Source organism: Jatropha curcas, chromosome 7 (genome assembly GCF_041381405.1).
Source record: "Jatropha curcas cultivar XTBG-Jc1 chromosome 7, XTBG_Jcur_1.0, whole genome shotgun sequence".
NCBI lineage: Eukaryota > Viridiplantae > Streptophyta > Magnoliopsida > Malpighiales > Euphorbiaceae > Jatropha > Jatropha curcas.
Genome location: NC_143157.1, coordinates 10,884,276 through 10,897,861, shown reverse-complemented (window position 1 = coordinate 10,897,861; position 13,586 = coordinate 10,884,276).

Sequence of the window (13,586 nt, the reverse complement as noted above, 5' to 3'; positions counted from 1 at the left end):
GTAATGTCATTCCGTCAAGCAAAAGAGTCCATAAAGTTCAAAAAACAAAAAAAAAAAAACAAAATAAAAGTCTAAGTCCAAAAAAAAAAACATACATCCAAAGAAAAAAATCCAAAGCCAAAATTCCAGATAAAGTCTAAAGTCCAAAAAAAAAAAAAAAATCTAAGCGTCCCGTCGCCTACGTGGGGCAACATCCTCAATGTCGTCTTTAGGTGCTAAACCCTCTCCAACCTCGCCTGTCCGAGGAGCCATCACAATCTCCTCATCGGTCCCGTTCGCATCATCGGTGCCAACCTGAGCCCAACACTTAAGTGCACTCAGCAGTGCGTTCCTCCTTGGTCTCTCAATCGGCCAAACAGCAGCAATGAACCAGGTTTGGTACTCTGGAGAAGTATGAACACCGGCAGGATTAGGTAGGGGCCTAACCATGTGATGATCTCTAACCCAGGCCTTAAGGATGGCTCGGGTAACATCCGGAGTAATAACTGAATCCACAGAAGTGCCATCCACAATCGAAACAGTCTAGTCTATCCCCATCTGCCTTAAAACGCGCGAAGCGCAGTACCACGTGCAATGTGTAAGGCCTAGCAGGTAAAATCGGGTGTGACGAAAGCTAACCTGGATAAAGCGGGTGATATCATACCAGGAAATGTACCACAGTATCTCATTTGGACCCAACTCAATCAGCCAAGAGGTCCATGCATCAGTAGACGGATGAGTGATCAGGATCCTCTGCATACGATACTGAGAGGGGTTATAAGGCAAGAAAGTAGGAGCAGCAACCGCTTGGAGGTGGTCCTTTAACCAAACCTGAGTATAGATCCTTTCTATTACGAAGGAATGAACCAAAAGAAAGAAGAGACAATAAGGAAAAGGAGAAGGGAAAATACCTGGAGAATGATCGGAGAGATAGTCCAATTGTCAAAACCCAAGGCGGCTCTGTCAAGACTTCGGATAGTCTCGACTAGCACAATACCGCCGATGCAGCCCATGTCCTCCATCTGACGAACCATCGGACAGAATCGTAAATCTCCAAAACCCAGATCCTTATTAAACAAGAAACCCGCCAATAAGCAGAAAACAAAAGCCCGCATCCTCAGCCTCATTCGGTCTGGGTCATCTGGTCGAGTCTCTGAAAATTCATCAATCAGTGGTAGCAGAATTGCCTTCTGGTCATCCACAACCATGGCCCTAGCTTGTGGCCGGCTGAACTGGAATAGACTTTCAAACGACCGCATATACCCAATTTTGACCTCATGTCTAACCAAAGGGGCATTGGGATCGCACCTTATAATCTTGCAGAATTCCTCAAAGAGAGGACACATTTCCTCCATCATGGCACCGAATCAAAAAACGTGGGCCTCCGGGTCCCAAAATCTGATGCAGGCCTGTAAAAAATCCCAGTCTATAACTACTCCCCTAAGGGTAGCAATAGGAGATACACCGTACCTCCCCAAATTGATCTTTTCTACCTTGGAGAGACTCTTAGTCCAATTGTGCATGCTGTGGTTATAAAAGGGATTCATTTTTTGAAAAAAAAGATCAAAAATTGAAAAAAAAATTGAGAAAAAAATCCCATTTTTTTACAAATCAAAGTGGATAATCATGCATACATATAAAATTTTCAGTACTAACCAAGTGCAGGTACAGTCAAAGTACAGTATAGAAATACAGGCAAGGAAAATAGCCAAAAGGCAGGTCTTCTGGACGCGTCCGATTTTCGCCTTCAAAATTTATTTTTTCAGACAACCACCGACTCCCATAAATCATTTTTATGGTTGCCGGTGGGGGGCAACTGTGAATACTCAAATTTTGAGGCTCAAAAAGCCTGTTTTCCCGGACTGCAAACAGTCCGGCCGGACCGGAGGCCATTCGAAAAGTTCACCGAAAGTATGCCAATATGGTACTTGAAACGTCCGGAAAATCACGAGGATCGCAGAACTGGTCCCGAAATATTTTTTGGAGGTACGGAACTCCCGAAAAAGCCTTTGGAACGAAAAACTAGCGAGTGGACAGGATAGGGTGACAGCAGCCGCCGTCCACGGAGGCGGCGGCACTCGCCGTCCACGGTGGCGGTACCCGCCGTCCAGCCTGGTTTTTCCCTATAAATACAGCCCCGAATCGACAGTTTGACACACTCGGTCTGTGTTGACGGACGCTCTCTTCTCTCCTATGCTCCTTGCGGTTCTTCTACTGCTTTTCTGCATTTAGTTTAGGCTTTTATTACTCTGCTGTTGTGATATTTGGTCACTTAATTGAATTAATTTTAATTAGTATTCCCCAAACGAGGAGCTTAATCTGGAATTTTCAAACTGAAGCTAAGAAGCGGCCGCCGATTAACTCAGGTAATAACGAAACTCTGCCCATTTAATTTCAGCATTTTGTGCATATTCTCTTCTACCCTAAATTCTAATTAAATAATTAAATAACTGCATTCACACCATCGTCATTTTGGCAGCAAACTGCCTTAAGTAAATAAGTTTAGGCTAAAATGCCCGGTTAATCAATAATCGTGGTATTAATGCTTAACTCTAAACATATTGGCTAAGGTGCCTAGTTAATTAATAACTACGGTGTAATTGCCTTTATTTCGAACAGTTCGGCTAAAAGTCCAATTAATCAATAATTGTGGCTAAAAGCCTTGATCAATCACGTTTTGACAACAAATTGCCTACAGTTTAATCAATCACGTTTTGGCAACAAATTGCCTACGGTTTAATCAATCGCTTTTGGCAACAAATTGTCTATAATTCAAATAACCACTTTTTAGCGACAAATTGCTTGAATCGACGTTTTGGTAATAAATTGCCTCAACTAATCAATCAACTTTTTTGGCGAGAAATCGCCCAAATATAACTTTTTCTTTGGCAATAAATTGCCTAAATTACATATCATCTTTTGGCACGAATGCCTTAATCATTTTGGCGACAAATCGCCCAACAAAACCCCTTTGGCACAAATGCCCTTAATCAATTACTCTGGTGACAAATCGCCTAACCAATCTTTGGCAACAAATTGCCATTAATCAACCATTTTGGCGATAAATAGCCCAAACATCAATTTTTGGCAATAAATTGCCCAATCAAACACCTTTTGGCAATAAATGCGTAAAACAAAAAAAAAATCAATCAATCTTTGGCAAAAATGCCTAAAAAAATGCACGAAGCATGCACACACTCATGCATGAAGCATACCCCTTCAAGATGCCTTTGAATAGGCTTTATCGAACTACCTCGGCTTTGATCTCTCATTCAAATGAGAGTACGTAGGCACGTTCGGGATTCAACCCCGAGCGGCAAGTCGAAATCCCCAAAACACTTTACTGGTCCAATTGCATCAATTCACCTTGCAAGGCATTTACACTTAGGTTAGTTAATCAGCATCACATAGTCTCGGGAACCACCTCGGGTTCGTAGATTGTGCCTTAAACTTTGGTGTAGTTAATCTAGACTTAGGTTAATTAAAATTGGAGTCACTTAGGGTTCTTTCTTAGTTTTCCCTTATAAAAATAAACTAGGTGGTGACCTCATAAAACACACACGTGAGCATACCTCGTTCTAGCATAATTTTACCTTCGGGGGAGGGTTCACATGGTCAGGTGAACTAATGCGATTCTGGGTAAGGGAATTGGGTACGCCGGCCCGTTGGAAGTCGACGCCTGGAAAAACCAGCCTCTTATAACCTTACGATTTCTAATTTATTTTAGTTAGAAAAGCCAAATTATTTATTTATTTAAACCCAACCGGAATGAATCGAATCGAGTTCTTATATGGAAAATTAATTAATCGTCCCAATCAAATTCAATCATTGCATCCATAATCATCAAAATCATCAAACCAAAGTAATTAAATCAAATAAATAAAAGACCCGCTCTTGCCTTATGGTTCAAGGCGGGCTACAAACCGAACCTAAAAATACATTCTACCCGATTAAAAATTTAAACCCAAAAACCAAAAACCCAAAATCATGCATAATTACATTTTAATATTCTAAACTTAATTAAATTGCAATCTGTTCATAATTGGTCATCTTCAGATTTATTGGAAAAGTTAAATTTTATTTTGTACAAAATTTATTATTTTTTGAAAGAATGAAAATTGTTCCTGGAACCCTAGAACAGTCGCGTCACGCAGCTGTTCTTTGGAAGAACAATAGCGTGACGGATCCGATAGCTGCGTGACGCAGCTGTTCATAATTCGGAAAACAGAACACTAGGCATCAAAAATAACATTTTTGGACATGAACAGTTCCGTCACGCATCTGCCAGATCCGTTACAGATCCAGTAGTTGCGTGACGCAACTGTTCTGGGTAAAGAAACAAAATTTTGGACATAAACAGTTCCGTCACGCATCTGTTAGATCTCTTATGGATCTACGGGCTGCGTGATGCAATTGCTCTGGTCTGAGCTCTGTTTTAAATTATTTGTTTAGAGCGTTTTATATTTAAACATATTTTAAGAGAACCTCGAATGACCAAAAATGGATAAAATACAGTTTAATTAAGATTAAACTACTAAAACAATAAATAAATAAATAATCAATGAACAAAAACACAAAAAGTGTAAACGAATTACCTAATCCTCAGATTGAGGATTGTATATGGCTTTAGTGCCTTAACGGACGAGGGTTAAGGCGATCCAGAAGCTTCGTCAATAAGGATTTAAATGCTCACTCTTTTCTCTCTTGATTTCCTCATTTTTCGATTTTTGTTTTCACCCTAATTGATATCTAATGGCTGTTTTTCTTCAAAGGAACTCAAAGGAGTCTCTGGAGAAAAACCTAGCTGAAAGTGTGTTTTTATTAGACGCCCTAAAAACCCCAATCTTCTCCCTTTAACGACTGAGAAAAAGATGAATTTATAGAAGTAGGGCAACAGAGCATAGTTGCGTCACACAACTCTCGGCTGCGTGACGGACCCGATAGCTGCGTGACGCAGCTTTCTTTTAGGACCACAGCCACGTGTGGCATGTCGTCATATTGGTGACGTCATACAAATCGGAGCTGCGTGACACAGCTAACGGTGTCGTCACGCCACTGATAGCTGCGTGACGCAGCTCTTACGCAACCAGACACTTAAAATCGATTTTATTTAAATCCTTGGATTAAAAGACTTCTAGATAGCATTAACCTTTCATTCTGTATCCTCGTATCCTCATTGGATCAGGCGGGGGCATAGAGACACGCGTCAACACTTCCTGTGCTGGACCATCCTTTCAAGGAGCGTCAAAAATGTCCAACGATGAAGTCCTTGCGAGGATGATGTCTCGAATGGACATATTTGACACACGCCTTAACGGGATGGAATCAATGATTGCAGACCGTTTCCAATCCATCGAGATTATGCACGGGAGCCTCGACTCTCGGATGGATACACTGCAGAGCCAACTTCAGACTGTTATCCAGCTTTTACAGCCTCATCCACCTCCACCACCGGAACCTTGATGGATTTTGATTTTTCACTTGTTTTCTTATTTTGATTTTGTTCTCATACACTGATCGTTTTAGTCTTTTAGCTATGACATGTTCCAGCACCCAGTTCTATTGTATTTTTCAATACAATTTTGGTAATGTTTATCCCACTCTCTTAATGCTTTTCTTCTGTTAATGCAATAAGTTTGGGGAAATCAATTTATTTTGTACACATTGGGGACAATGTGTTTGATTAAATTGGGGGAAGGAAATTTTAGCTAAAATTTTATTTTTGCTTAACATGGTTGGAATGGTTATAAGCAAGCTTGAGGTTGTCACGATTTAGTAATATGTGATGAATTTAGTTGATTCTCCATTCTAGTATACTTAAGCTCTGAATTTGAAATTTTTGACTTAACATGTTCATTGATTTAACTATTTGTTTCTAAGATCATAACACTAATTTTTGTGAAATTTATGATATATAGGCATGTTTTAATGTAAAGTTATTTAAACCTTGGCATTCCTAGAACAAATTAGAATTCCCTTTGAGGCAAAATTTTAAAGTGCTTACATTTAAGAAGAAATGATTTAGGCATTCTTTGTTGAACTTCATATTTGGCCTAGGCCACCTAAGTTAAAAATATGACTTTTGCAACCAATTTTGAAGCCTATAAACCATAAAATTTTCTTGTTCACCCTTATTAAACCTAGCCATTAAACCAATTTGAATTCCTACCCTAAGTACAAAAATGTATGATTGAAAGATTCGACTTTTAATTAAATCATAGCAACAAGAAGGGAGAATTTTTCATTGATACTAGCAAGTGTAACAAATAAGAAAAAAAATCAAAAGAGAAACACCCCATAGAAAAAAGCAACCAATCAAAGAATTCAAGTTTGGGGAATTCAAAAAGGCAAGAAAGAAATTATCAAAATATTATGAAAAGACCTTGCCAAAATGTCTCTAGCTAGTGAAGAATTTCAAGACAGAACTCCTTTAAAACAATTAAGTTTGGATTATAATGGAAGTCTGGATATTATACATTCTTTTGTACATTTTGTCTACCTTTTATCCTTTTTCTTTGATTAAGCTAAATTGATACCCCGAAACCCTATTACAACCCAAAATAAAGACCTTTTGATCTTTTAAAATCGTATGCATTTAAATTGTGGAGAAGGGATGACTAATTTTGCATATGGGAATGCTGAATTTGTACTATCAATTATCTTATTTTGAAAGGTTGAAAATTTCTTTGGATGATTCATGTCCTATTTATCATAAGTTGAATAATTATTAGTGTTGAAAATCTCTTTAACTTATATTTAATTCAATGAATGTGCTTTCTTTAAAAATTGAAATCTAGCTTAAATATGAGTAGCATGGAAAACAATTGATTTATTCACTTATTTACTGATTGTGATATCTTATGAGTTTACGAATAATTATCTCCAACCATGGTAAGCTAGTTTTGTCAAATTATTTTTCTCTTAATTTTAGTTTTGTTGCTTGAGGACAAGCTATGGTTTAAGTTTGGGGAATTTTGATAGGTGTCAGTTTTATAGTATTTTTCGTATAGTTTTTAATTAGAATTTTAGTAAATTTTATCACTTTGATTTGTTTTTAATTCATTTTTAGCATAATTTTGTTCAAAGCTTACTTGAATCATAACCCACTTGATCTGAAAGAAATTTGCAAGGTTTTAGCACAGAAAAGAGCATTACAAAGCAAAATACTAAGTCTCAAGCATGCCCAGCCCATGCTCAAAAGCACTCCCGTGCTAAAAACTAAAGAAAATCAAGTGGAGAGTCAGGAGCAAGCACGCCCAGCCTGTGCTAAATGGCACGCCCGTGCCCAAAAGAAACTCAAGAGCGTGCTTGCCTAGCACGCCCATAACAAAATCTATCTTGGAAGGACAGAGACAAGCACGCCCAACCCGTGCTAATGCGCATGCCTGTGCCACAGAGACTCACCTGAGTGTATTGCATAGCACAACCCGTGCTCAACCATCCAAAGTTCCAGACTTGAGCACGCTCAAGCCGTGCTATATGGCACGCCCGTGCTATAAAGGCAGAGCTGACTTGAGCTAAAAACGCAAGCAAATCTTTTTCTCACATGGGCCCGCCTCAGATATTTTCCTAAACGTGCTAAGCAAGATCTAAACCTATTTAAAAAAAGAAAAGAGTCCTAACTAAGAAGAAATCCAAGGCCTAAACAGTCATGATCTCCTAAAGAAGATTTTGCATCTAAATAGGATTCTGTTTCCTAAACAGAGTCAGATTCTGCTGTAGGAGGTCTATATAAAGAGAGGAGCTATTCATTGTGAAATATCTCGAAATTTAGCACTCTTTCCGCATAGTTCTCTCTCTCTCAAGGATTTCAAGCATCCAAGATTTGTGCCAAGATTCAAGGAAGCCATCCACATACCTGTTACCTAGTTTTTATCTCTAAACTCTTAATCTTGTTTTCACTTTATTGTTCATCACTGATTATGAAGATTTATTCAAGAGTTATTGAGTTTTATTTAATTACTATGTCTAGCTAAACTCTTATACTAGGGATTTGATGTAACTTAATTCGATTCCAATTTATAATATTAGATCTGCTTTTCATTGTTCTTGTTATAATTTGTTATTAAACTTAAACCTTCCAGGCAGAGTTTCTCCCCTGGATTGAATTATTTCATTAATCACTATCAGGAGAAGGGTTTTTGATATGAAAAAGGTAATGAATTACTTGAGAATAATAACTTGATGCGGAAGCTATATGGTTTGACTCAAGGGAGGTTTTCATAAGTTAATGACCTTAGGTCACAAAACAACCATAAAACTTAGTGATTTAATTTATGTTTGATTGCACTATTGGAAGATAGGTAATTAGACTAGATTAGAATAGCTGACAATACATCGGGAGAGCTTGTTAGTGATTTTAGGGTTGTTTCTCCTACTTGAACAATTAAAATCGATTAACAGACTAATGAGATAAATTGGATAGAATTAAGTGAAGTCAAATTCCCTAGTAGTTTAAATCCTTAATTTCTTTTCACCTAAACTTTATTGCTTGATCTCTTTCTGTTTTATTTTCGAATTTACTTTCCTTATAACAAATCTCTTTATTGTCGTTTAAATAATAATAGGTTAACATAATTTTGGTACTTGATATACAATCCCTATGGATACGATACTTTCTCACTCTATATTACTTGTTGCGATTTCGTATCCTTGCGAAAATCTCTGTCAACCTTCACCAAACAAGCTAATGTGGTGTGGGGCTGGGATGTCAAGTGCATCCTATACTCATCCAGTAATCCCTTCCAGAACCGCCTACACCTATCTGCCTCAGTAGGGACCAACTTTGAAGCATACCTACTGAACCGCAGAAACTCCCGCTCATACTCGGAGACAGTCATCCGTCCCTGCCTAAGCTCAAGGAACTCTGCTATCTACTGATCCGTGTATAGCTCCCCCACATACTTCTCCTGAAATGTAGAGAGAAAGAAATCCCAAGTAACATCCTCGGCTCTCACTGTCTTAACCATAGACTCCCACCATAAGTAAGCCTCTTCCTTCAGCAAGGAAACAGCACAGATCAATCTATCTGGGGGAGTACATTGCATCTGGTCCAAGATCCTCTCTGTAGCTCGGAGCCAGAATTCTACTACAGAAGGATCATCATCCCTCTGACCCATAAAATCCTCAACACGATACTTCCTCAATCTCTCTACCGAGGAATGGACTGGAACAGGGGCTGGTGTGACTGGAGCCTAGGGAACAGCTCCCGCAGCCTGCCTCAATACAGCTACCAACTGCTGTACCAAATCACACTGATTAGGCCCCGCAGGACCCGCAGTAGCCTGCCCTACAACCGAGACGCGCTCTGTATCGGAACCCAGAATGCCACCAGCGACACCACCGGCTGGCATACCACCCTCTTACATAGCACCCTCTGGAGGGGCCTAACTGTCCACCTCCTCATCCGGCAGGTGCTGAGACATCACTAAATACCTACAAAGACCAGTAGATTCGCATCAGAGAGAAATTCCCAAAATAGACTAATATTGTAACGTCCCATTTTTCTATGTCTGAAATAGTAGGTTGTGACATCCTACTGAATCGAGTCATTGCTTACAGTCGAGTTGGGCTGATCCAAAACCCGGTTCGAGTCATTAGAGTCCAGAGTGGGGTAGAATGGGATGTAACTGAAATAATGAAAAGAAGTGGACTTACTTGAAAGAAGCAAAAAGATCAAAGTATAAGGATTAGGACTTATTTGCACTAAAAGATAAAGCTTAGGTATTAAGTTGTAACCTATTGACACTTGAGGTACCATTTGGTAATTTTCACACAAAATCATGATATTTTTGGAGTCTACCCGAGACTTCCATTTCACTTTCCCATTTTTCATCTTTATCTTCTTCATCTCCTTCATCATCTTCATCTCCTTCATCTACTTCCTTTACCTTACTTTCCCTTCCTTTCTCCATCAATTTTCATGGGATTCAAGCATTAATTCAACTTCTATTTTATCCAAGTAAGTAGACTTTCTTAAGCTCTATGTTATCCAACCTCTAATTTAGTTATATTGTAGATGTTTCATCAAAGTTATGTATAGGAGAGGGGAGCGCAAAGGTAGAAGAAATAGGAAGCTTAAAAGAAGAGCTCAAGCTTTTTGCAGTGAAGGTGTGCTATCTCTTTTAGTTTAATTAATTTCCTTGCATGAGAATTTGTGTGGTGTGTTGATAATGAGAAAATATGTTGCTTAATGTTGAGTAAGAGAACTAGAAATGGTGAGAAAGCATGGGATGAAATGAATAAATGAAGTAGATATTGAGTTCATGCTGAAACAGGTTTTGCTGGAAAATTTACCAGTAACTTCACCTTGATTTTGACCCCATTTAATGATGGAATTAGGAAGTGGTCTAGAAGAGTTATTTGTTCCTTTATGTGTTACCTTTCAATGGATTTTTGAATCACCCAAATCGGAGTTGTAAATTGAGAGATATGACCAAAATAGTACAGACTGCACAGGTCGCAAAACACGACGCGCGCTCGCGAATTTGGCCTGTGAACTCTCTGACTCTCATTTTGTGCTTCTCGGGCTAGCAAATTTCATTGCGTGCTCGCGAATCTCACCTGTAAACTCACTGACCCTCATATGTGCTTCTCGTGCTCGCGACTTTGCATGGCGCGCTCGCGACTTGTGTTTTGATACTCTTTTGGACCTCATTTTCTATGCAATTGTATTCCTTTGCTCAACTTGTATGCCTCCAATCATTTTAACACAAAAAGACAACATGAGAGCATGTATCAAAACAACATACAAGCATGCAAATGATGTGAAATGAGGTAAACAATATGGTGTATGAAGTTATGAATTCTATGCAATTATATTCCTTTGCTCAACTTGTATGCCTTCAATCATTTTAAAACAAAAAGACAACATGAACACATGTATAAACACAAAATGCAAGCATGCAAATGATGTGAAACTAACATGACACAAGTTGCCCGCTTGGCAAGGCTATCAGCATACAGGTAAGCAGTATGGTTTATGAAATTATGAAGCAGTTAATTTTATGACACAAGCATGCAAATGATGACACAAGCATGTGAAAATAACATGATACAAGCATGCAAATTATGACACAAGCATGTGAAAATAACATGACACAAGCATGCAAATTATGACGCAGTTACTATGCTTTTGTTTTATATATTGACATACCACTAATATGCTCCATTGAGGTTAGGTAGAAACCACTTAGATAAGGCTATGTCGTGACATAGGATAGCAGATCTGCACCCCATACAGTTTGGTACTCCGGCTACAGGCCGTTGAGTGGATATAATGGCCATAGCAGCCCAGTCATACAGTATTCATACAGTTTCATATAGTACCTCTTATCACTTTGGTTTCACTATAACCTTATGGAGCTATACAGTTATATTGACTACAAATTGCATAATCATACAGTATAATGAGCAGCAAGTACGATGATGAAAGTATCATGATATGTGTGCTTACATTCCATATGGGAGTACATGTTTATTTCTACATATGTATGTGCTTATATGTTTCTTTATTCGTTGCGATATTCACTGAGTTTTAATAAAAGTTATAAAATTCATACAGCATAAAGAACATCAGATAAGATCATGAAAGTACAATGCTATATATGCTTATAAGTTTATTTATTTAATTCTTAAGGAGCCATATAGTTATGAGATGTTATTAATCATAACTTATATGATGTGACTAAAAAGTGCATAAGTCATACAACATAATGAACAGCAGGTAAGATCATGATAGTATCATTATATGTGTGATTAAAAGTTCATGTAAAGGAGTTATGAGATAATTTGAACTAAATTATTTATGTTATGCATTAGAAGTTTATTCTTTGCTATAAAGATACATTGATGTTGAAATTTACTGAATCTATGATTTTCAATGCTTTTATGAAATTTGTATTTTAAGTTAGTTGTCATCACACTTTGTTAAGTATGTGAATTATGAGTACCACTGAGTTTTATACTCAGCGCGTCGATTTTTGTCACGCGTAGGTTGAAGATCGTGGTTGCTACTTGAAGACTTGAAGAGTACTATCAAAGCAGAAGTGATTAATTTGGTCATAGTAGATTGAGAGTTGTATAATTAAGAATTATGGCATGTATTAAGATTTATGGCATGTATAATTATTACATTTGTTAGAGCTTATGTGATTGGAAATATAATTGAAGCATGTAATTATTTTGGTGTAAGTATTTGGAGGAAATGATTGAATATGAAATATTTTACTATAGTTGGTATGATTAGGTCATGAAGACTTGATATATATAATGAATGCAATTAATTGCTGGATATTAAATGCTATTGAGGATTTATACAATTATGAAAAGATATATAAAGTGTTATTGTGTTATGATGATTATTTGGAGATGTTGGAAGTTTAGAGTTTAATTGGGAGTGTTTTGTATTCATATTTAGCATACGGGATGATATCAGCATGACAGGACATAAGTTCAACCAGATTGTAGCGTCTCGGCTCGGTTCATTCGGGTTAACGGGTAGACCGGGAAGGGATGTTACAAATATGGCATGTATTTAACTTAAATCACTTAAATCATTACTCCAAATCGGATAAACTCTCATACCAAATCATATATCCTAGAATCATCTAAACCTATGCTCTGATACCAAAAAATGTAACACCCACCGGCCAATCTCGGAGAACCAGACGACTGATGCCACAACTGGTGCCGGAGCACCGTTTTATGTCACTTATTAAAGCTAGATCACAAATTAGAAGTGGTTAGAGTTTCATAAGTGTTTTCGCCCCTCCTTCCCCACATAGTTGTTTTTAGGATTGAGTTTATTTTATAATGGAGAGTTGAGATCCTTTAAAACCCCGGAAAAGGACCTCCGAAAACTTCTTTTTATTTGTTTAGAATTATTGGAATACGGTGTTAAAATCTTTTGGGAAACGCGGTGCCGATAAATCGGTCTTATAAAATATTTGAGTCGCCACCCATTATTTCGGCAATGGGATCGTTTCCAATTTTATTTTATAAAAGTGACTTCATTTAACCTAATTTTATTCAAGGCCTATTATTTAGAAAAACTGGTCAGGTGAACCAATGAGGTTCTAGGTAAGGGAATTGGGTACGTCGGCCCGTTGGAAGCCGACGCCCGGAAAACCGGCCTCTTTTAACCTACAATTTCTAATTGATTTATTTTAGAAAAGCCAAATTATTCAATTAAACCCAACCCGCTTAAATCGAACCGAGTTCCTATGTGGAAAATTAATTAATCGCCCCAAATAAGTTCATTCATTGCATTCATAATAAATCATCACATCCATCATCCACCCATAACAGAAATAATTAAAGACCCGCTCTTGCCTTATGGTTAAAGGCGGGCCACAAACTGAATTTAATAATATAATTTAAACAATATAAATAATAAATCTTAAAATCTCAAGATCATAGTAAATTAATTTGTTTAGCTTGATTATAACAAAATCTGCCCATTATTGATCATTTCTTGAATTAAAGTTAAACCTTCATTTAATGTCATGAAATTAAAATAAAATAAAAAAAAGTATTCTGGAACCCTAGAACAGTTGCGTCACGCAGCTGTTCTATGAAGAACAACTGCGTGATGGAACTCCTAGTTG